The sequence below is a fragment of the Dendrobates tinctorius genome, unplaced genomic scaffold, assembly GCF_039654945.1.
Source record: "Dendrobates tinctorius isolate UK_male_01 unplaced genomic scaffold, ASM3965494v1 ptg000022l, whole genome shotgun sequence".
NCBI classification, from domain to species: Eukaryota; Metazoa; Chordata; class Amphibia; order Anura; family Dendrobatidae; genus Dendrobates; species Dendrobates tinctorius.
This window is the reverse complement of record NW_027361690.1, coordinates 75929116-75953105: the sequence shown is the minus strand read 5'-3', so window position 1 is coordinate 75953105 and position 23990 is coordinate 75929116. Positions and strand designations below refer to the sequence as shown.

The following is a 23990-nucleotide window of genomic DNA, read 5'->3' as shown; positions in this document are numbered from 1 at the left end:
TCTATTTTTGGGAGGTATATTGCCATGCACCTCTTCACATCCACACATGGGTATATGCTTACTAACTTTGGCTATGTGCTATTATCCTCCTCCTTCTCCTCATCCTCATCATCCACCACTAGATCACCATGGCGACCGTGGTCTGTGATGCAACAACCGCTAGAAATTTTTGCAAGAGTGTTTATGATGCCCATTCCAAAAATGTTTACACTCTATGTTGAGGTGTCCCCTCTGCGGAAAATGTTTTTCAGCCTATACACTTAGTGTATGGGCATTACTGTATAGGAGACCTGCTCCTTTGAACAGAGAAAACATTTTTCGGAGGCCATCCTCCACGTCTCTTCCGACACCACCAGTAGATCACCAGGGTAATCGTGGTCCATGATGCAACAGCCACTATAGTTTTTTGCAAGGGTGTTTATGATGGCCGTAAAAAATATTTACACTGTAGGTTGATGTGTACGCCCCAGGGGGAAATGTTTGTCAGCCCATACACTTAGTGTATGGGCATTACAAGTATAGGACACCCACTCCTGTAAACTGGGAAAACATTTTTCGGAGACCATCCTCCACATTTCTTCCTTGGGGGATTGTAGTGTGTGCAAAATTTGGGCAGACCTTGTATTCACTTCATGGGCAAATTTTAGGTGACTTAAAAAAATCACCACATTGGGAACTTTTGTTTCCTGTGGCCATCCAGAACGTGTGTTGAAAGGCTTATTGAGGTGCGCATAACTTTGGTGCAGGGCAGGCCTTGCATTCAATGCATAAGCAAACAGTATGGGAATACCAAATGAATAATGTGAACGTGGTTTTCCTGTGGTCATCCAGTACCAAGGTTCAAAGTCTTATTGGGGTGCGTGTAACTTTAGTGCAGGGCAGGCCTTGCATTCAATGCATAAGCAAACAATAGGGGAATACCAAATGAATAATGTGAACTTGGTTTTCCTGTGGTCATCCAGTACCAAGGTTCAAAGTTTTAATGGGGTGCATGTAACTTTGGTGCAGGGCAGGCCTTGCATTCTATGCATAAGCAAACAGTATGGGAGTACCAAATGAATATTTGGAACTTTGATTGCATGTGGTAATCCATGACATCTATTCAATGGGTTGTTGGGGTGCGTCCAAATTTTGGGCAGCCCTACCACTCACTGCATAGGCAATAACAGTATAAGGGACCCAATGTTTAATAATGAGAACAACAAAGCATAGCTGGCTGATGGCTCTGTAAGAATTGTAATGTCCTACTGCTGGCCCTATAATAATAGATTTTGTGACTTTCAGAGTCCCTCCTTAAATGAAACATGATGTGTCTGATGATGTGTCACACACCACATGGCAAAATAAGGTTGTAAACTGTTAAAGTAACATTTCACAGTGAATGCATTTGTCTTGGTTGAAAGCAATGGTAAAGTTGAAAGACGCATCAAGAATGCTACGTGTGAACATAGTGGTGGAGGAACATTTTTGTTTTGGGTTATTCATTTTGCCTTATATAAAAGTCATTACCCTGGAAGGAATGTTCCTTAAAATATTTCCTAGGAAAATCCATTTTGTTTTCGCTTTTGTATGTTTTATTGGGCGCCTGTAAAAATGGCTTAACACTCGGGCAACATTGTTCACAGCTGTGACCTGGGAGTCACAATGCTTCCAGAGGTCTTCATCGTGATGTTCCCATGTCATTTTAGCATGATTTCCATCATTTTCAGATGCTTTTAGACTCTAAAAGGACCCCCGGGGATGTTGCAGAAAAAATACTCGGTTTTCCCATAGACTTACATTGGGTTCGCTACTCGAGTCGAGTACCTGAGTATTCCAATCTGCTCAACCCGACCAACAAGCACCCGAGCATTTTAGTGCTCGTTCATCACTAACTATCATACCTTGTACAGTGGTGGTCAGTACCTGGGCCATCACAGATTAGCGGTTCCCAGTGGAGCATAGTTTGTATGGCAAAGTCGTTTAACATTTATGAAGTAATTGGGTAAGTCTCTCTTCTGTAGAGTGCAAGCTTTTATGCTAGGCAGGATCCTCTCTCCCTTGTACATTGTACGCTCTTATGTTTCTTGGGGTTCTCTCCCCCCCCCCACATGTATTTTCCAAGCAAATAAAAGTTTTCTAGTATTGAAATCTGAGTAAATTTATTCACAAGAAATCAAAAAATTTTGGGGAAAGTCTGCAAAGCAGTCAAATTTGAATTTGAAAAGATTCACTAACCTCTGGCCATAACACGTTGGCAACAGTAATTCTGCAATGGTAGAATAGATCAATCAACCAAGCCCCAGCTATTGTCTGTATAACAATAAGCACACACAGTTGCTTTTCATTTAAAAGGGTTTTTGGGGGGTACAAGGTAAATTTCTGTAATTACTCTACATGATTGCTGAATCGTGACAGTGTGCATTGTACACACTGCCCAAATTCCCCTCTAATTCCAGCATGTGTAAGCAGTCACACAACTATACATTGTTTGCAATTTGTATACTTATGTTGGCGTGCCAACTAGATTCTCATCAGCTTCTCTCAATGTTCATATTACCAGTGATATGACCGCCCACTTGCACTTAAAATAGAGTGAATTCATGAAAGTCCTCACATTGCACAATGGCACTGTTCAGCAACGTGTAGTGACACAAACTGAATGCAGACATTTCTTTTTAGCCCATGGATTCAAGGAGTAACATTTCTCCATGCCGAGGTTAGGAGACTTTTAATACACAAAGCTCCTCTGGGAAATATGCAAATTGTCTCTTCAGAGAGGAAAAGGATTAGAACTCTGGAATTCTGTGCCCCAACACGTCCGACTATCAACCACATTTGGATCCTTCAGACAGAACCTGAAAATCCGCCTCTTCAAGAAAGCTTACAGCCTGCAATGACCCCGCTGCCTTCTCACCGCTACCGGAGCTACCACCTCACCAACACCAGAGCTGCTGCAACCCACCAACCTACTGTCTCCTTCCCCACCATCCTGTAGCATGTAAGCCCGAAAGGGCAGGGTCCTCTTCCCTCTATATCAGTCTGTGATTGTTAGTTTGTTTAATGTGATATCTGTAATTTGTATGTAACCCCTTCTCATGTACAGCAACATGGAATCAATGGTGCTATATAAAGAAATAATAATAACTCTCGTGCCACCTATAGGAAGTAGCAAACCTAGAAGTCAATATTGACCCTTTAGCGAGCCTTATCACATGACTTAGGATAAAAGACAAAATCAAAATCTTTTGCCCATGAAACCCACTAAACTTTTAGGGGTCTTAAAAGTCCAATTGTTGGACATTAAGGACAGATATTTTGGATCTGGCATTGGAATCTATGTAATGGCACATCAGTTTTGATGAGGCATGAGGAAATGCGTTGTATGAGTGCATAATAGTAGTGAATTAGTTGTTGTAGTGCATTCCTATCATCTATGAATGTATTTTTTTTCCTCAAAGATCTGTGCCACAAGGATATGTGCATTTTGGAATGGTTCCACAAACATGACAGTAACTTCTCCAATCACCAGATCTTTAATCCTGTACAACATATGGGATGCACAGGGATAATCTGTTAACAGTAGACACCCAACATCAGCTAATCTGTAACATTTATTGAGCATTAGTGGCACTGGTGACAGTGCCAGAATCAGTGTAATATACTGTTCACACATTGTGGAGTCAAATCTCCTAGTTCACGTAAGGGCTATTTAGTGTACCTCTCATCTCTGCAGCAAATGTCTATTATGGAAGGAAAATATGTTTTAGTTGGAAACATAAAGCTTGGTTTGATTTGAAAATTTTAAAAAAAGAAAATGTTGTCTAAATATGTCCTCACTACTGTATACCTAAATGCTGAAGAGGATGTGACACACAGAAATCTAAAGCACTTTAAGCTTGATGGTAAATTTAAAAATTTAAAGGGGTTTTCCACTTTCAGGAAAGAAGACCATAAACACAAAATTTCTAAAATAATAAGTAGAGCAGATACTCACTCTCCGCTTGTCCAGCGCCAGGTCTTTACTGCTGGTTAGGCTTCAGTGTTTTTGCTGCAGCGGTAATGTCACGTCGACAGTGCCTATTACAGCTATTGCCAGTCATTAAGCTTGACAATTCATGCTGTCTAACTTGACCCAGAAGCTGAGCTTATTGATTGGCTGCAGTGGTAATGCACACTATAACATGACGTCATCGATGCAGCCAAACCCCGACTCCGAAAGCAGCTTTGGGGAGAATGAATATGTGCTTTATATTGTATTTTGGATCATTTGGAGCCAACTTTTCTGAATGTGGAAAATCCCTTTAAATAATCAACATTAGGCAGCTTTTTAAATTATTTAAAAAAATATACTCTCCAAACTGACTGTTTACAGGTGCATCTCACAAAATTAGAATATCATCAAAAAGTTCATTTATTTCAGTTCTTCAATGCAGAGTCATTACAAACAGAGTGATCTATTTCAAGTGTTTATTTCTGTTAATGTTGACGATTATGGCTTACAGTCAATGGAAACCCAAAAGGCATTATCTCAGTAAATTAGAATACTTTATAACAACAGCTTGAAAAATGATTTTAAAATCCGAAATGTTGGCCTACTGAAATGTATGTTCAGTAAATGCACTCAATACTTGGTCAGGGCTCCTTTTGCATCAATGCGGTGTGGCATGGAGGCGATCAGCCTGTGTCACTGCGATGTTATGGAAGCCCAGGTTGCTTTGATAGCAGCCTTCAGCTCGCCTGCATTGTTGGGTCTGGTATTTCATCTTCCTCTTGATAATACCCCATAGATTTTCTATGGGGTAAGGTCAGGCGAGTTTGCTGGCCAATCAAGCACAGTGATACTGTTGTTTTTAAACCAGTTATTGGTACTTTTGGCAGTGTGGACAGGTGCCAAGTCCTGCTGGAGAATGAAATTTCCATCTCCAAAAAGCTTGATGGCAGAGGGAAGCATGAAGTGCTCTAAAACTTCCTGGTAGATGGCTGCCTGCCCTGACTTTGGTCTTGATAAAACACAGTGGACCTACACCAGCAGATGACATGGCTCCCCAAACCATCACTGATTGTGGAAATTTCTCACTAGACCTCAAGCAGATTGGATTGTGTGCCTCTCCACTCTTCCTCCAGACTCTGGGACCTTGATTTCCAAATGAAACTTACTTTCATCTGAAAACACCACCTTGGACCACTGAGCAACAGTCCAGTTCATTTTCTCCTTGGCCTAGGTAAGACGCTTCTGGCATTATCTATTGGTCATGAATGGCTTGACACAAGGAGTGTGATACTTGTAGCCTATGTCCTTGATATATCTGTGTGTGGTGGCTCTTGAAGCAATGACTCCAGCAGCAGTTCACCCCTTGTGAATCTCCCCCATATTTTTGAACGGCCTTTTCTTAACAATCCTTTCAAGGCTGCGGTTTTCCCATTTGCTTGTGCACCTTTTTCTACCACACTTTTTCCTTCCACTCAACATTACCAGAAATAAACACTTGAGCTGTAAGGGGTGCAATAAGAGATAAAAATAAAGCATTTAGAGAATTAAAGCAAGTTGGTAGTGATGAGGCATTAAATAAATACAGAAAATTAAATAAATTATGTAAAAAGCAAATCAAAACAGCAAAGATTGAGACAGAGAGACTCATTGCCAGAGAAAGTAAAAATAATCCCAAAATATTCTTTAACTACATAAATAGTAAGAAACTAAAAAATGATAGTGTTGGCCCCCTTAAAAATAGTCTGGGTGAAATGGTGGATGAGGATGAGGAAAAAGCCAATATGCTAAATGACTTTTTTTCAACAGTATTTACACAAGAAAATCCCATGACAGATAACATGATCAGGGATAAAAAGTCTCCATTAAATGTCACCTGCTTAACCCAGCAGGAAATACGGCGGTGTGTAAAAATCACTAAAATTGACAAATCCCCGGGCCCGGATGCGATACACCCCCAAGTACTGCAGGAATTAAACACAGTCATAGATAGACCATTATTTTTAATCTTTAAAGATTCCATAATAACAGGCTCTGTACCACAGGACTGGCGTATAGCAAATGTGGTGCCAATATTCAAAAAGGGGGACAAAAACTTAACTTGGAAATTATAGGCCAGTAAGTTTAACCAAAACTGTGGGTAAAATCCTGGAGGGTTTTCTAAGAGATACTATACTGGAGTATCTGAAGAAGAATAACCTTATGACCCAATATCAACATGGGTTTACAAGGGACCGTTCCTGTCAGACTAATCTGATAAGCTTTTATGAAGAGGTAAGTTCCGGACTGGACCAAGGGAATGCAGTGGACGTGGTGTACATGGACTTTTCAAAAGCTTTTGATACGGTGCCACACAAAAGGTTGATACATAAAATGAGAACAATGGGGTTAGGGGAAAATATGTGTAGGTGGGTTAAGAGCTGGCTCAGGGATAGGAAACAAAGGGTGGTTATTAATGGAGCACACTCGGACAGGGTCACGGTTAGCAGTGGGGTACCACAGGGGTCAGTTTTGGGCCCGCTTCTTTTTAACATATTTATTAATGACCTTGTAGGGGGCATAGAGAGTAGAATTTCAATATTTGCAGATGACACTAAACTCTGCAGGGTAATCAATACAGAGGAGGACAATTTTATATTACAGGAGGATTTATGTAAACTAGAAGCTTGGGCTGATAAATGGCAAATGAGCTTTAATGGGGATAAATGTAAGGTCATGCACTTGGGTAGAACAAACAAAATGTATAATTATGTGCTTAATTGTAAAACACTGGGCAAAACAGTCACTGAAAAAGGCCTGGGTGTATGGGTGGACGACAAACTCACATTTAGTGGCCAGTGTCAGGCAGCTGCTGCAAAGGCAAATAAAATAATGGGATGCATTAAAAGAGGCATAGTTGCTCATGAGGAGAACATAATTTTACCTCTATATAAGTCACTAGTGCGACCACACTTAGAATACTGTGTACAGTTCTGGTCTCCGGTGTATAAGAAAGACATAGCTGAACTGGAGCGGGTGCAGAGAAGAGCGACCAAGGTTATTAGGGAACTAGGGGGTCTGCAATACCAAGACAGGTTGTTACACTTGGGGTTATTTAGTTTGGAGAATCGAAGGCTTAGGGGTGATCTTATTACAATGTATAAATATATGCGGGGACAATACCAAGACCTTTCTAATGATCTTTTTACTCTTAAGGTACTGTCACACTTAGCGATGCACCAGCGATCCCGACCAGCGATGTGACGATGTCAGGATCGCTGGTGCATCGCTAAGTGGTCGCTAGTGAACTGCCACACAGGCAGATCTCACCAGCAACATCGCTGGGGACGGGGGGTCGCTACTTACCTGTCACACTAGGCGATCCTGCGTCCTCCCGCCCGCATCCACGCTCGTCGCTCGTCTCTCCACAGGAAGCGCCACAGGAAGCTGACAACGAGAAACAGTCCAGCCTGTTTTCACGCGATCAGCGATGAGCAGTGGGGGAGCGGGTCGTAGGTAAGTATCACACACAGCGATATCGCTAACAATATCGCTATAACGTCACAAGTTATAGCGCTATTGCTAGAGATATCGCTTAGTGTGACAGGCCCTTTAGATCTGTGATGGGGACAAGGGAGAATCCTCTACGTCTGGAGGAAAGAAGGTTTAAGCATACTCACAGACGCGGATTCTTTACTGTAAGAGCAGTGAGACTATGGAACTCTCTGCCATATGATGTTGTAATGAGTGATTCCCTACTAAAATATATTACAGGGTATATACACTAGTTTCCTTAATATTGCGTTGATCCAGGGAGCTAGTCTGATTGCCATATGTGGAGTCAGGAAGGATTTTTTTTCCCCAATGTGAAGCTTACTGTTTGCCACATGAGGTTTTTTGCCTTCCTCTGGATCAACATGTTAGGGCAAGTTAGGATAGGATATGGGTTGAACTAGATGGACTTAAAGTCTCCCTTCAACCTTGATAACTATGTTACTATGTTACTATGTTACTATGAAATAGATCACTCTGTTTGTTATGACTCTGTATAATGTATGAGTTTCACTTTTTGTTTTGAACAACTGAAATAAATTAACCTTTTGATTACATTCTAATTTAGTGAGAAGCACTTGAATCAATTATTGGCTGTATCATTTCTACCATGAATGTTTGACTCTAAAACACTGCAACATTTCAGAAAAGAAATACTAGCAGGGATGAAGCTGCATAGGAAATTAATTGGCCAGCCTTGTCCCCAGCAGCTTCTCCCCGCCTACTCCACTTGAGTGACATGTCTCTACCAGCATATGTGTACAAGGAGAGACCTGTCAGTAATTGTTAGTGGGATGGGAGAAGCCAACAGGGACCTGTCTTTCCGATTAGCCTCCCTTGATTCTTGGTCCCATGCAGCTTGGTTCCAGGTGGCTTTCAGTATATGATTTTCTCAGTCTGCTGCAATGTTTCAGAGTCAAACATATATGGTTGAAATTACACAACTAGTGCTAGATCCATAATTTATTTAAAAACATATGCAAAGTATTGCACTTAGTGAGTATGAATACTTGTAGCCAAATGTTCTTCTGAGCTTGTCTTTCCCTTGAATATAGAAAATGTCTAGAGCAGAAATACGCTGTATAATTTGCTTCTGAAGAATTTGATTGTGAAGCACAGATGAAGGATTGCCTAACATGACACTCATCCAACGATGCAGCAAAATGTCTTGATGAGTAAAAGTATAGCTTAACACTTAAGTTGGCATGTAGTAGGAGTTTTTCTGAATTGCTAATCTATTTAATATTCTCGAAGAGGCTCTGTGACCAGATTTAACAATGCAGAGCTATACATTATTTTATACTGTAGTACTCTTAGGTAGCGGGTGCCTCCATGCACATTAAAGTGTTGGTCAAACCCATGGATATCAGCAGATGCAACCAACATTAGTCTAATGTGTATGGGGGGCTTAAGTGTACCATTAGATCAGATGGCCAGTGGGACTAAATGACTGCCGATCAGGTACTTGTGTGCTGGTCGGTGGTTGTTTTATAGCTTGTTTTCACAAGTAGACCCCGTTGCAGATGTGCACTGAACAATCTGTAATAAATTGTTTAGTACATGTAGGCTGCCATTATTCCCTGTAGCATGTTTCCTGTTTTCGCAGGACTATTCACTACCAAGAATGATGCTTTGGACAAAGCAAAAGATAATTTTACAAAACAAATAAGCATTTTCCTTGTTCGTCTGGTGATTGGCAGCCTGTTTAGATTGCATGACTATCTTGCAGCAAGTATTCTTAGAAGCGCTCATTCATGATAATCATGCAGTTGAAATTCACTTGAACTCCTTCACCCCCAGCCTGTTTTCACCTTCCTGACCAGGCCAAATTTTACATTTTTGACAAGTGTCTTTTTATGTGGTAATAACTCTGGAACGCTTCAAAGGACCCCAGTGGTTCTGAGATAGTTTTTTTCATGACATATTGTACTTTGTGTTAATAGTAAATTTAGGTGGCTATTTTTGCATTTATTTATGAAAATATTGGAAATTTGGTGATCGAAAATTTTCCAATCGGTAAGAAACAACATTCAACACATGTCTACTTTACATCAGAATCATTTTTGAAACATAATTTATTTTTGTTATGAAGTTAGAAAGATTAAAAATTGATTGACAATTCATTGTTTTTCCAACAAAATTTACAAAAACAAATTTTTTTAGGCGCTTCACAGAATTTTATAACATTGAACAGTGAAAATGAATCAATACATTTTTCCCACAAAAAAGCTGGTTTTGCTCCAAATTTTTAATTTTCACAAGGGTAACAGGAGTCAATTGACCCCGAAATTTGTTGTGCAATTTCTCCTGAGTACGCTGATACCCCAAATGTGGTAAAAAACTACTGTTTGGGCACACAGCAGGGCTCACAAGGGAAGAAGCACCATTTCAATTTTGAAACGCAAAATTGGCTGGAATTAATAGCGGACGCCAGCTCACATTTGGAGAGCCTCTGATGTGCCTAAACAGTGGAACCCCCCCACAAGTGACCCCATTTTAGGAACTAGACACCTCAGGTAATTTTTGAAGATGTGTGGTCAGCAACTTGAATCACCAGATACTTCATAGAATTTTATAACGTTAAGCTGTAAAAATGAAGCAATACATTTTTCCCATAAAAATGTTGTTTTTGCCCCATATTTTTCATTTTCACAAGGGTAACAGGAGAAAATGGTCAATACAATCTGTTGTGCAATTTCTCCTGAGTACACTGACACCTCATATAATGGAAAACTACTGTTTGGGTGCATGGAAGGATTCTGAAGGGTAGGAGCACCATTTGAAATGTTGCCATTTTGCCTGGAATAGGTTGCGAATTTCATGTCACATTTGAAGAGCCCTTCACATGACAAAACAGCAGAAACCATCACAAGTAACCCTGTTTTGGAAAATAGACCGCTCTAGAAATTCATCTAGGTGTGTAGTGAGCATTTTTAAAATTCAAGAGAGTGACAGAATTGTATAACTTTGGGCTTAGTAAATGGAAAAATACTAATTTTCCCACTAAAATGTTGCTCTGGATCCAAGTTTTTAACTTTTAGGTGGGGTAATAAGAGAAAACAAACTTTACAATTTGTCACGCCAATTTCTAAATATTGAGAAATACCCAATATGTGGTCAAAAACTACTTTTGAGGCACAGTGCAAAGCTCAGAAGGGAAAAAGCATCATATTAGACTTCAGATTTTACTGGAATGGCTTGAGGGTTAAATCTTTCAACTAGCAAATGATTCATCTGGAGCGCAGCTTACACAGTTCCTTTGTCACCTTGGTCATAAAAGGAGTCCCATGATCTGTAAGGATCTGTAAGGATCTCCTTAGGTAGCCCAAGGCAACAGAACATGGCAAACAGCTCCTGGGCGATAAGTTTTGCCGAGGTGTGGCAAAGCAGTATTTCCTTAGGGTAATGGGTGACATAATCTACTACCACCAATATGTGCTGCAATATGTGTTGTTGGCCATGAGTGGATTTTACTATTGGCCCCACCAGATCCATAGCAATCTGCTCAAAAGGTACCTCTTTAATGGGTAGGTATCAATGGACTCCGGAAGCTTGGGTGTGGAAAGTTAACACTCTGGACACGACTCACAAAACCTCTCTACCTCTGCATCAATCCTGGGCCAAAATAACCATTTTACAATACATTTTTGCATCTTTTTAACCCCTAGGTGCCCACCCAGCAGGTTTGTGTGAGCCATCTTGTGCACTGCCCACCGGTAGTATTGGGGCCCTGCCAACTTTTCTACTACTTCATCTTGGATTTTGTCAACCCTATATAGTAAATCCTGGTTGACTGCAATGCATGGAAAACTGCCTCTGTACCCATTTGCTGAGCAACCCCATTTACCTTTATCAACTTTTTTCATGCCTGGGTTAAAGTGGGATCCTGGAGCTGGGCTGTCCCAAAAGTCCCTGGGACAATTCCAGCTCCCAGATGAACATGATCGCCTCAACCTCTCCTGCCAATACCTATAGGGGAAACATAATAAAGTTTACACTCTGTTCCTAGGGTGGCGACCTCTACAGCAAGTATAACTGACTCAGGATCATTGGGTTTTGCCCCAGAAAAGACCTTTTTCCTGGGAGGGTAAATTTTACTCTCCCACAAGGACCAAAACAAGAGTAAGTCTCTTTCGAACACAGTCTTGTAAAAAAGGGTTTTGACTTCCCCACACAAAGTTAAAAAGGTCACCTCTACTGTTGGATACTCCCAGAGTTCACTGTATATGCAGATGACCCCGAATTTCAACTCAGTGGTCTCCAACCCGGAGATCAATGACCCATGCACACGAGTATCACTAAGCTCACTGGGTTCAAGAGAGCCTCTGTCCTGTGTCCATTGATGTGCACCTGGCTCGTTGGGGCACATTTGCGGCATACATTGATACCCGATGAGTAAACCTGCAGTTCAAGGGTTCAGCAGTCAGGGGGCAGTTGGCAGGCACATGTCCCAGTCCTTGGCACCGCCAACACCTGAAAGCAGTGGCACCACTGGTCCACAAGATTGGTTTAGGGGAAACTCGTCTGACAGCCTCATTCCGGGGTACTGACTCAGTATGTGCTCTGTTCTGATTGACCCCAGCAAAGGGTTGTGTCCCTTTCCAAGGCTCCTGTGCTTGGTGTGATAGCCACATTTCCCTATGAAGTCCTCTTGCCCCACCTAATGCTGTATGACAGCTGGCAGAGTTCTCACAAGCCATTCGACCACCACCCTCTCTATCATGTGGGTTTTGGTCAAAGTCTCAGTTTGGAGCCACGTCTTTATCAGGTGCAATAATTTAAATGACTGAGACCTAGCTGGTTGGACCTGCACAAATGTCTATTGATATACCCACTCTGCTTGTTTTTGTTCCACTGGGCTACAAGCGCATACAACTAAATTAAGGGAGAGTCAAACTAACTGACAAAGCCCCTTTAAAAGATCAGACTCCTCCTATCACTGTGTTAATTTAAAGAAAAAAATCTTGAGGAAGAAATGCTTCAAACTAAAAAATATTTGTCAGAAATGTACTGCTTTTCAGACCCCTGAAGTTGCAGCATCAATTCTTTAATGTCCAATACAGAGCCTTGCACAAACTAGCTTCAAAGATAGTAAAGACTGGAACCTTCTCAGGCTAAGACAGTTCTGGAGAAGTGAGCAGACCTTATTCTAAACAGTAGTAATAATTAGCCACCTACCAATTAAAGAAAGCCAAAAAAAGATATTTACAGTTTGATTAAGGGGAACTACTCTGTGAAATGTTTTAACATTTAAAACAAAGAACTTTGTATTATTATTACAAAAGACACCTTCAAAGTTAACCTTCTGCAAAATTTACAATCAATTGGGTTATCCAGCAGCGCCCTAAGGTATATTGTCTCCAGTACTATAACCAATCTACCGATTTAAGGTGTAGAAGATGTAGCACCTCTGCTTGGAACAATAAAAGTGACCAAGAGTTTGCCCAATTTTTGGGAAACCCAGGTTGTGTGAATACATAAGTACTGGGAAATCTCCCAACATGAAGGGTCTGCAGACTGTCACACTCTATGAGGCTGGCTCTGAAATGTGGGCATGGGGATTCTCTGGGTAAACTTATCCAGAATATTTTCTTTGGATTTAAAAGATGTTTCTGTCACAAACACCACCCTTTCATTTTGGATGGACTGCAGTGAATGCTTGCATCTTACTGATCCTTTGGGCTGACATGATAAATAGGCCACTGATATAACATAGCAATACTTAACCTTTAAAGGCTGGAGTCACACACAAGGTAGAAAAATATGGACCGTATTTTACGTCCGTAATACGCATAAATGGTCCCTAAATAGTGCTCCGTATGTCATCCGTTGTCAGGGTATGGGCGCGTATTTTTCTCATGTAAGCATCCGTATGTAATCCGTATGTGATCCATATACCGTTTTTTTCTCGCAACCTTGCAAAATGGACATTTAACGGTTTTGAGGCCTGCACATAATTTAAATCATCAGCACCAACCCTATTTATTGCCTCAACATCAGGTGGCAGCCTCCAATCTGCCCATTTTGGTGCTGTGCTTGTGTGGGTGTCTTGCTGGTTGTTAGCAAACATGTCTGACACACTTCAGTTCACCCCAACTGACCGTGTTGTCTTCAACTGGGTTTTGTCCAGATGCTTCGGCCAGCCATACCCAGTGATTGTGGATCCAAGGAGGAGGAGACGCATGTGGGTCGATCCACTTTTGAGGCAGTGACTCACAAGAGGTCATTTTCAGCCCTCTATTCTTCTCTGCGGGATCATCCTGAAAAATTTTACAAATACTGTTGCATGAGCCTTGTAACATTTGATCTACTCTTGGAGACAGTGCTCCCTGGGATAACCTTTCAGGACACAAGGATGCGCAAAGCTATACCTGCAGAGGAGCGACTTCTACTCACATTACGGTATGCACTACACAACCACATTCTCTATGTTCATGATGTGTTGCCCAAAGTATGATTTTTTTTTTTACTGAGTTTAAAGCCCTCATCTTATTCCAGATATCTATATAAACTTACAGACCAGAATGTTATGTGTAATATGTACTGAATATCACGTAGTGATTGTGCGACCAAATATATGTGTGTTAGTAGATATGAATCACTAACAAGTTTGGTATGTATGTACCTGGTGTTTTGTTAATTTGTGCATTCTAAAATGTTCCATTTCTGTTGTTCTTCAGCTTCCTGTCCACTGGCCTGTCCTATGCCGCCCTCCACCATGAGTTTCTCATTGGAAGATCTACCATTTCTGGCATAGTCAGGTCGACATGTAGTCAAATATGGTCAAGACTACATCAACTCATCATGCCCCAGCCCAGGATGGAAGACTGGTTGAGGATATCTAGGGACTTTGAGGAGGAATGCCAGTTTCCTAATTGTATTGGGGCCCTTGATGGCAAACATATCCTGGTGCGTAAGATGCGGAACTCTGGCTCACAATTCTTCAATTATAAACAATACTCTTCTGTTGTATTGTTGGCTCTGGCCGACCCTCAATACAAGTTTATAGTTGTTGACATTGGGGCCTATGGAAGGACGGGAGACTCTAGAGTCTTCAATACTTCCATTATGGGTCGGCGGATACGCACCAACCCGTTGGATCTACCACCACCACGCCAGCTACCAGGATCCACTCAAGAATCAGTCCCTCATGTCCTTGTGGCAGATGAGGCATTTCAGTTAACGCGCAATGTCATGAGGCCATATCCCCGGCGCAACCTGGACCACCGGCGCTGAATTTGTAACTTGCGCCTATCACGTGCTCAGCGACTGGTGGAGTGTTCCTTTGGCATTCATTGGGCCAATGGCGGGTTCTACAGTCTGCCATTCAGCTGAGTGAACAAAATTTAAATGAAGTAATTAAAGCATGTGGCGTTCGCCATAACTTCACCAGGATACATGATTGTTCCTCCTCTGCTGGTGTTGTGCGTGGGTCAGATAATGTACGTAGGGCGAGACCACCTATCAACCCTCAACGTAGACCGCTCTCTGGGCTCAAAGTGTGTGATATTTTCACAAATTACTTTGTCACTTCTTGGCAAGAGCATGCTGTGTCTATGTTGTAAATTTTTCTTTTTCGCCTTTGGGAAACTATAGATATTACAACCCCTTATGTGTTTTCTCTGTTTCTAAATCAATGTGTATGCATATGGCAGCATGTCGTGATGTAAGTGCATCATTGATAAAGACAACAACAATTGAAAGTTAAAACTTTTTATGTATCTTTTTTTAAAGGCCTTGGGAAGCCATATGTTATTTAGCAAAATGGCCATAATTGGCCTTAGAGCCCAAAAAAACTGTTAAAATGTTACAATACAGCATTTAACCACAAAAAAACACATAAACTTATAAATTGGAGTATGTAGGGCGGGAGAAGGCAGCAGCCCAGCCTGTATTGCCTGATGGCTAGTTTGGCCACCTTGGCCCTCAGCCTGTGTGGGGGCATACTCTTGCCCATGATGGAGGTAGTGGGCCGGCTCATGGGCTTGAGGTAGATACTGGGCGCTATGATATTGGAGACGACTCTCCTGTTGAGGCTGGTAGGGCCATGAGTCTAAACCACCAAAATGGCCATGTCGTCCCCAACCAGATTGGGACCAGCCTCCAACATTGGCTGGCCATATTGGTGTGCTGGGTTATACCCTGACATTTGGGAATGATGTTGCCAATGTTGGGTAGGGGGGAAGGGTGTGAGGTGTAGACCCTGATTGAGCAAGCACTTGGGGGTGTGGGTTAAGACGCATGAGATTCCTGGGTGACAACTGCCACCTCTCCAGAAACTCAAACACCTCATAAGAGGAATTGGGGGGGGTGCTTGCGTCAATTAGGATCTGAATGGATCCTCGCATACGTAGCCGCACCTCACGGGGAAGGGAGCGAAGATAATGGGCAAGGCTGCGTGAGTACTCCTCCTCCCCAGCATCAGTGGCAACTCTGGTACGAGAATTTTTTAAATATTTAAATATTTTATATTTAATCACAGAACTCTGTCTAATATCTGTCAGTGATGTTAGACAGAGTTCTGTGATTAAATATAAAATATAGAAAAAGGAAATTTTTGATCGGGCCCTATAAAGCATTTGTGTCATGTGGTGTTTTTGGTATACTTACGGTCTGAGATTCATAATTGGAGCAAGGAACAAGAGGCGGTCGAATAAACAGATTTCCGCTTTGTGTGGGCCCCAGAACCACTTCTTGCCCGCTGCTGGCACTCACGGCGATACTGGTCACGGATGCTGCGCCAGCGTCTCATCACATCTTCGACTGCAATGTGACATAAAGGAATTAAAAATTACAATTTGCCTAAAACAAGTTTTTGAACCAGTATCAGTCATGTGGCCTACAGTGCTAGGGTGTGAGTTCTACCCAGGGTGGCATATAGCTTTGGTGCAACCAGGCCAGATGCACAGAGTCACAGTAGCTCATGTGGCAATTAGCAACTCTTTAAACTGTTTTTGCTAGGCATTATAAGGAGCTTGGGGACAGGGTAACAGTCTTTCAGGATCAAACAGTGTGTCCAAAAATAATTTACAAGCCACAAGAGCCCAATATCAGAAGCACAGGATGTGGGGGGGCCTACTTGTAAAATAATTTTTTGATGGCTGGTAATTTGAGATACATAATTTATGTGCACGTACTTATGTGCTGCTGCTCCTCACGTGGCCGATCACCAAAATCAGGGAACATTTTGCGACATATGCGCCTCCGTGCAGCCTCCTTTCTTGCCCGGTCGGCATAATGTGCATCCCGTTGGTCCCATAATTCCGAGTGATCCTGCACAAGAACAATTAGCAGCTCCACATTCAGATTCTGGTAGGGTGCCATGATGCTGTACTCTGTGGAGGCATACTTCCTGGATGTCTGGAGCGCTTTTTGAGCTAATTTGCATGTCTAAGCTTCCTGATGATGGATTGGCCCATTTCCTGTCACCAGGAAAAGTCTTGCATATTTCTAGCAAGTCACACGGGTGGACCGTGTGTAATGCGATTTTTTTGCACACCCATAGACTTGCATTGGCGTACTACGTCGTAATACATGCTGCGATTGGCACGGACCGTAGAAAATACGCGAGAAAAATACGGCTGATGGGAGGTGCCCCATAGAGAATCACTGGTCCGTGTGCAATGCGTTTTTTTAACGCCTCTCACTCATCCGTATTCCTATCTAGTGTGACGCCGGCCAAACTCTGAGTTACAAACGGTACACAGACAACAAGAAAACAACAAAAGAAGCTAAAACTAAAAGTAAATAAGAAACCAGCAATAATCAAAAGGCCCCAATAGTTAGGGACTGGGAGAGTGGGAAACTGAACCAACCCCTAGACAGGTAGGGAAAACAAAGATCAGAGACTGCTCTAGTGCTTTACAGGATCTGATAATTTAATTATGGCATCTGTTCCCAAACTCACAGGAGGGGAATTAACGCCCATATGTATATGTATATGCAAAGACATAGAGAAAATGTTTCTAAAGATATATTTTGAGCTAAATTGACTAATATTGACTACTATTGAATAATATTCACAAATAATAACTTTGAAGCATATAATATCTTAACTATAGTATACGGAATATTGAGTTTACATAAATGAAAGTAAGATGATAAGAAACATATGGCACTAGCTTTTAAATAATATGATTCATTATGGAGAAATTACAGATATAAACTTTTTACACAACAGTTTCCATGGAATTTACTCAGTAAATCAGAAGAAATACTAGTAGTAATAGGCGAGTGATCACAGGCGTCAGTAACTCACATTTACAATGTTATTTAATTTACTGATTTAGATAATGGCTTCATGCAGATCAAACATCTTGCTGCATATGGAGATAAATTCCAAGGAGTGACAACCATTTAATGACAATCAGAAAGGACCCTACATTATATTTACCGAGAGCGCATACAAATAAACATCCTGACAAGCAGTATAAAGTGTAGGGGTTGGCAAAATTCCTGCACAGCATTTGCTGCCTTGTCTAAGCCCCTCTTTAGCCAGATTACATCCTGCAGATTTTACAGGTCAATAGTTCAGCCTGCAGATATTTTTAGTCCAGCTCCTTTCAGTAATATGCTGATTTGTTGTTATTTCTTAGGCTTTCAGTGATGAAGATGTGCATGCAGTAATACAGGCGTGATCTGTACAAAGCTTGCTGGATGCTCTGCTCTACTCGGTGGCTGGTTACCTTGTGATCTTTGTAAATTTATTTGGCACATGTTCTAGAGGTACAGGAAAGATGTATACCTTTGTACCGTGTTAGCCAGAAGATAGAAAAATATTCAGAATTGAGAGTCCTTAGTGGTTGATACCTTTTAATGGCTAACTGAAAAGATGGTAACACATTGCCTTCGTTCTAGAGGTAGTCATTTACAAATTCAATTTTATTTTTATCCAAAAATGTTTTAAATACTCCACATTCTTAGGGTATACACACACCGAGCCTTTTTCAGGTCTGAAAGGGGTCTCAATGAGCATTAAAAAATAACAGCTGCACTGCAATGTCAAAACATCTTGTTGTGCATATGTTTCACCTTTTTTAATTTCTTTTAACTACTTTAGGCTTCCAAAGCCGTGAAGTACCTAAAAGAAGTATTGTTTCCTTCTTCGGTCAGCTTCTGCTTGGAAGATGCCTCTATTTTATATATACTAATCTTAAAAACACAAGCAGGCTGGCAGCAAAGACGCTGCAAAAATGACAAAACAGAGATAACCGACGAAGACAATTCAGGGAAAAACAGTCGGCTTTTTTGTGATGTGTCTTCTGCTTCAAAATGTCTATCAGACACCCCCGTTACTAAGCCAGTAATAAAGAATAAAACCACACACATATAAAAAACACTATACATGAATAAAGACTTCTTAACATGATTCCTCGTTCACCAATTCATTGAAAAAAAAATAAACATGCAGATCTGCAGTAGAGGGCAGTGTCTCGGAGGATCTGATGAGCTGTGTAATTACTGATATCACCACTATTCAGAGCCGCTGGGTCTCACGCACTGGGGCAGAACGGTGTCTCAATGGTGAGCATTGCAGCCTTGCAGCGCTGGAGTCCTAGGCTCAAATCCCACCAAGGAGTTTGTATGTTCTCCCCATGTTTGCATGGGTTTCCTCCGGGTACTCCGGTTTCCTCCCACATTCTAAAAGACATAATGATAGGGAATTTAGATTATGAGCCCCATCGGGGACAGTGATGATAATGTGTGCAAACTGTGTAGTGCTGCGGAATATGTTAGCGCTATATAACAAATAAAAATACAGATTATTATTAGCAATAACATCAGTACCCGATGCCTGTGAATAGCCGTAACTTAACTTACTGATATTCTCAATCACAATCTGCCGGGGCCTTATTTCTGGGATCCCCACGGACTATGTGGGAACAGTTTTATCTTATAAGGCAGGGTTCCCCAACTCCAGTCCTCAAGACCCACCAACAGATCATGTTTTCAGGATTTCCTTGGTATTGCTCAGGTGATAATTGCTTCACCTGTGCAATACAAAGGAAATCCTGAAAACATGATCTGTTGGTGGGCCTTGAGAACTGGAGTTGGGGAACCCTGCTATAAGGGAGGGTCTCTTGTTTTTATTTCTGTTTTTTACGCTTTTCAGGTATTCTTTTCTGGACTATTTTGGATTCGTTGGATTACTGCGGACCTGCATGTTTTATTGTTTTTTTTTTCAATAAACTGGTGAACGAGGGATCATGTGGGGAAGTCTTTTTTCGAATAACTTGTTTTTTTTTATTTGTCTGTTTTAATTTTTTATTACATGATTAGTAATGGAGATGTCTCTGTTACTAACTCCAGGGATTGATGGCAGCTATGATTTTTGACAAATCACTGCTGTCATTAATCCAAACTACCATTACCCCGATTGCCAATGGACCAGGGTAATCGGGATGCAATGTGCCAATTCTGGGGTGGCTGTTGGCTGATATTATTAGGCTGGGCAGGACCCAATAACCAGGGACCTTCCCAGCCTGATAATATCAGGTCACAGCTGTCTGCTTTACCTTTGCTAGTTATCAAAAATAGGGGGGACCCCAAGATGTTTTTTTTATATATTTATTAGGTTAAATAAGGCTAAAGACCATTTTGTGCCACATGAAAGACACTAAAGGGTGCTAGTTTAATAATATATAGGGGGCTTTTGAAATTAAATATCTATAGTAGATCTATCTATTTTAGCTATCTATCTATTCTGAGGGTTCTGGCTGTGAATTTATAGTACTTGGCTAATGAAATTTCCTGGTTCTTTTGAGATGTGTGTGAGAACAAAATGGACGGCATACACATGATACATTTGCCATCCATTTTTTTCTTGGAACCATTGACTTGTATTAGCAAGTCTCATCCGATATACTCAGATACTCACAGCATGCTGCAATTTTTTCTCACTCAGATTCCACCTGATAAAAATTGCAGATCAGCAATGACTTATTGAATGAAAAAAATATAGTTGCACTATGAAATACTAGGAATAATAGATTTAAAAAATTGGAGCTGCATTACTGCCATATACGGTAAAATACTGTAGGTAAACAGTACAATATGGAACATTGGAAAAATGGAACTGCAATATTGCTATAGAAAAATTACAGTAAAAAGAAAGTACTTAGCTCATAAATTGTTGAGTCCATAACCTGATAAGTCACCTCTTCTGGGCTGAAAAGCCTACAATTTATACGACATGCAGAAATCAGTTAATGAAAATCACCTTAGGCTGATGGGAGTAGGAGGGCACATGTCATAGGAATTTGCTACAAGCAGAAAAACTTACCTCCATGTCCAAAGTAGGGTGTACAGGTGCCAGCTAAGACTATAATTCTAAGAAAAAATGTAGCTGCACTCTGAAATACTAAGAATAATAAATTTACTGCCATAGAAAATAGATAAGTTTGTAGGCTTTTCAGCCCAGGAGAAGTGAGTTATTAGGTTAGGGACCCAACAATTAGGTACGGCTTGACAATGGCTGTTGGGGTCACATATATTGGCTAATTTATGCGCTAAGTACTTTCTTTTTTACTTTTTTTATAGCAATATTGCAGTTTCATTTTTACAAAAATGCAACTGCAAAAATTAAGAGACCACGACATCAAAACCCTGTCATGGGCAGCCCATTCTCCAGACCTGAAACCCATTGAAAATCTCTGGAATGTAATCGAGAGGATGATGGATAGTCACAACCCATCAAACAAAGAAGAACTGCTTAAATTTTTGCGCCAGAAGCAGTGTGAAAGACTAGTGGAAAGCATGCCAAGACGCATGAAAGTTGGTTTTAAAAACCATGGCTATTCCACAAAATATTGATTTCTGAACTCTTACTGGGCTAAAACATTACTATTGTTGTTTCTAAGGCTGGTTTCACATTTGCGCTTTTGTGCGCAGCGCATCGTGCGCACCAGTGCGCATGCGCACTGCGCACCTATATTTAACATGATGTGCGCATGGTCTTGCGCATACTTGCGCTTTCGTGCGCATGCGTTTTTTTTGTCTTTCGCGCCAGGCGCGTCAGACGCAACATGTTGCATTTTTGGTTCCGCCCTGTCTCATCAAAAAAACGCATGCGCACGCTTGCGCACGGAATGCGCAAAAACTCCACATTGGAGCCTATGGGAGCGCATACGTGCGCATGGTCTTGCGCACGCTTGCGTTTTTATGCACATGCGTTTTTAAGATAAACACGACTGAAATGTGGTCTAGACAGTAAAAAAAAAAATTTAAACCAAGGTGATAAAATGGTGTGGGCACTGGGATTCCACAATACTTTAAGGATTGCTCACGAGTGGACACACAGCACAAGCTGCACCAATGTAAGTATGAAAAACCTAATGTCTGGCTGAAATTTCAATACATTTCTATAGTACTTATGTCTCTTTTTTTTTTTATTGCAGCATGTCTTCATCTGGTGAGGAATATGTCCCCGGGACAGGGCAAGAGGCAGAAGAAGTGAGTACCATGCTTCCGTATGGATTGGAAAAAATAAACACATGTGGTTAATTTTTTTGGTTTAATTTTCAGACCTCATCCTCCATCACGCCACCACCACCGGAGGAACGGCAGGAGCAGCAAGGCCAAGTGCGGGCGGGAAGACGTGATGTAAGTACAGACGGACTGTTTTTTTTTTTTACTTATTTTCTAGGCTGGTTTATTTTTATTTATTTTTTTTTGGTATTTTTTAAAGTTTTTTTTTTTAATTTTCATGGTTCTTTTTTTCGATGTTTGTTGCTTTTTTTGCATTTATTTTCATTTAAAACAAAAAATTTTTTCATGGCTTGTGTATCAATATCTAAAGCTCAAAGTATGTATGTGTGTATGTGTATATGTGTGTGTGTGTGTGTGTGTGTGTGTGTGTGTATGTTTGTTTGTTTGGGTATATGGGCACGGGACTATGGGATGGCGGATATGTATGATGGTATATGGGCACGGGACTATGGGATGGAGGATATATATGATGGGTATATGGGCATGGGACTATGGGATGGAGGATATGTATGATGGTATATGGGCACGGGACTATGGGATGGAGGATATGTATGACGGGTATATGGGCACAGGACTATGGGATGGCGAATATGTATGATGGGTATATGGGCACAGGACTATGGGATGGCGAATATGTATGATGGTTATATGGGCACAGGACTATGGGATGGCGAATATGTATGATGGGTATATGGGCACAGGACTATGGGATGGAGGATATGTATGATGGTATATGGGCACGGGACTATGGGATGGAGGATAATTATAATTTTCTATAACTAACCACAGTTAGTTACTATGCCCGGGCAGCGCCGGGCTCTTCAGCTAGTTTTCGAGATTTTTTATTTTAAAATCTTTCAAAGATTAATGTTTGTCTTTCTTTTCTAGGCTCCACAGCGGGAGGAGGACCTCGCCCTGGACAACGACGAGCTCATTCGTCTAGTCCAGGAGCGAGTCCCGTTGTGGGACACCCGTCACCAACTGCACTCGGACAACGTGGTGATCCGGCGGCTCTGGAACGAGGTGGCCGCATCGCTGATGGATGGCTGGGACCACGCCTCTCCCCGGGTCCGCAAGGATTTTCGTAAGTATTTAAATGCAGTGTGGGGTACAGCACGCAAGCATCCCATAAGCAAAGTATCACAGAAGATAAGCATCCAGCAAAACGGCAGTTATACATGGCATGGAATTAACATTCATCTTCTCTCTTCACACAGGTAATCAACTGAGCCACCCTGCATGTATTTACTCCATTCACTGCCAGCAAGCAGCCTGAATGATACAACTTCCCACCTCTGCTGCCTCTATTTCTCTGCTGTAATATATCCAAATGGTAATCAACTGAGCCACCCTGCATGTATTTACTCCATTCACTGCCAGCAAGCAGCCTGAATGATACAACTTCCCACCTCTGCTGCCTCTATTTCTCTGCTGTAATATATCCAAATGGTAATCAACTGAGCCACCCTGCATGTATTTACTCCATTCACTGCCAGCAAGCAGCCTGAATGATACAACTTCCCACCTCTGCTGCCTCTATTTCTCTGCTGTAATATATCCAAATGGTAATCAACTGAGCCACCCTGCATGTATTTACTCCATTCACTGCCAGCAAGCAGCCTGAATGATACAACTTCCCACCTCTGCTGCCTCTATTTCTCTGCTGTAATATATCCAAATGGTAATCATCTGAGCCACCCTGCATGTATTTACTCCATTCACTGCCAGCAAGCAGCCTGAATGATACAACTTCCCACCTCTGCTGCCTCTATTTCTCTGCTGTAATATATCCAAATGGTACAACTCCATACTTCTGCTGCTTGACCATTTTGCTGCATATTTAAATGTGCTTGCTAAAGCTTTGGTATAATTCATTTGTTGCACTGTATGTAATACTTACTGCTTTAGATCTGTGACTGGGGCCTTTCTAGATCTTATCAGGTGGAAGGTGCTATAGCATTTTGCCACATCTTGGTCTAGTGCCTTTGATCATCTAACCATC

At 41.4% G+C, this 23990-nt stretch overlaps 1 long non-coding RNA gene across 1 annotated transcript in view; it reads left to right on the top strand.

Annotated features, from left to right (window-relative positions):
* The window catches only part of LOC141083978 (uncharacterized), a 312249-nt gene that overhangs the window by 92719 nt on the left and 195540 nt on the right, over positions 1-23990 (top strand). The gene's annotated exons all lie outside the window — the stretch shown is intronic.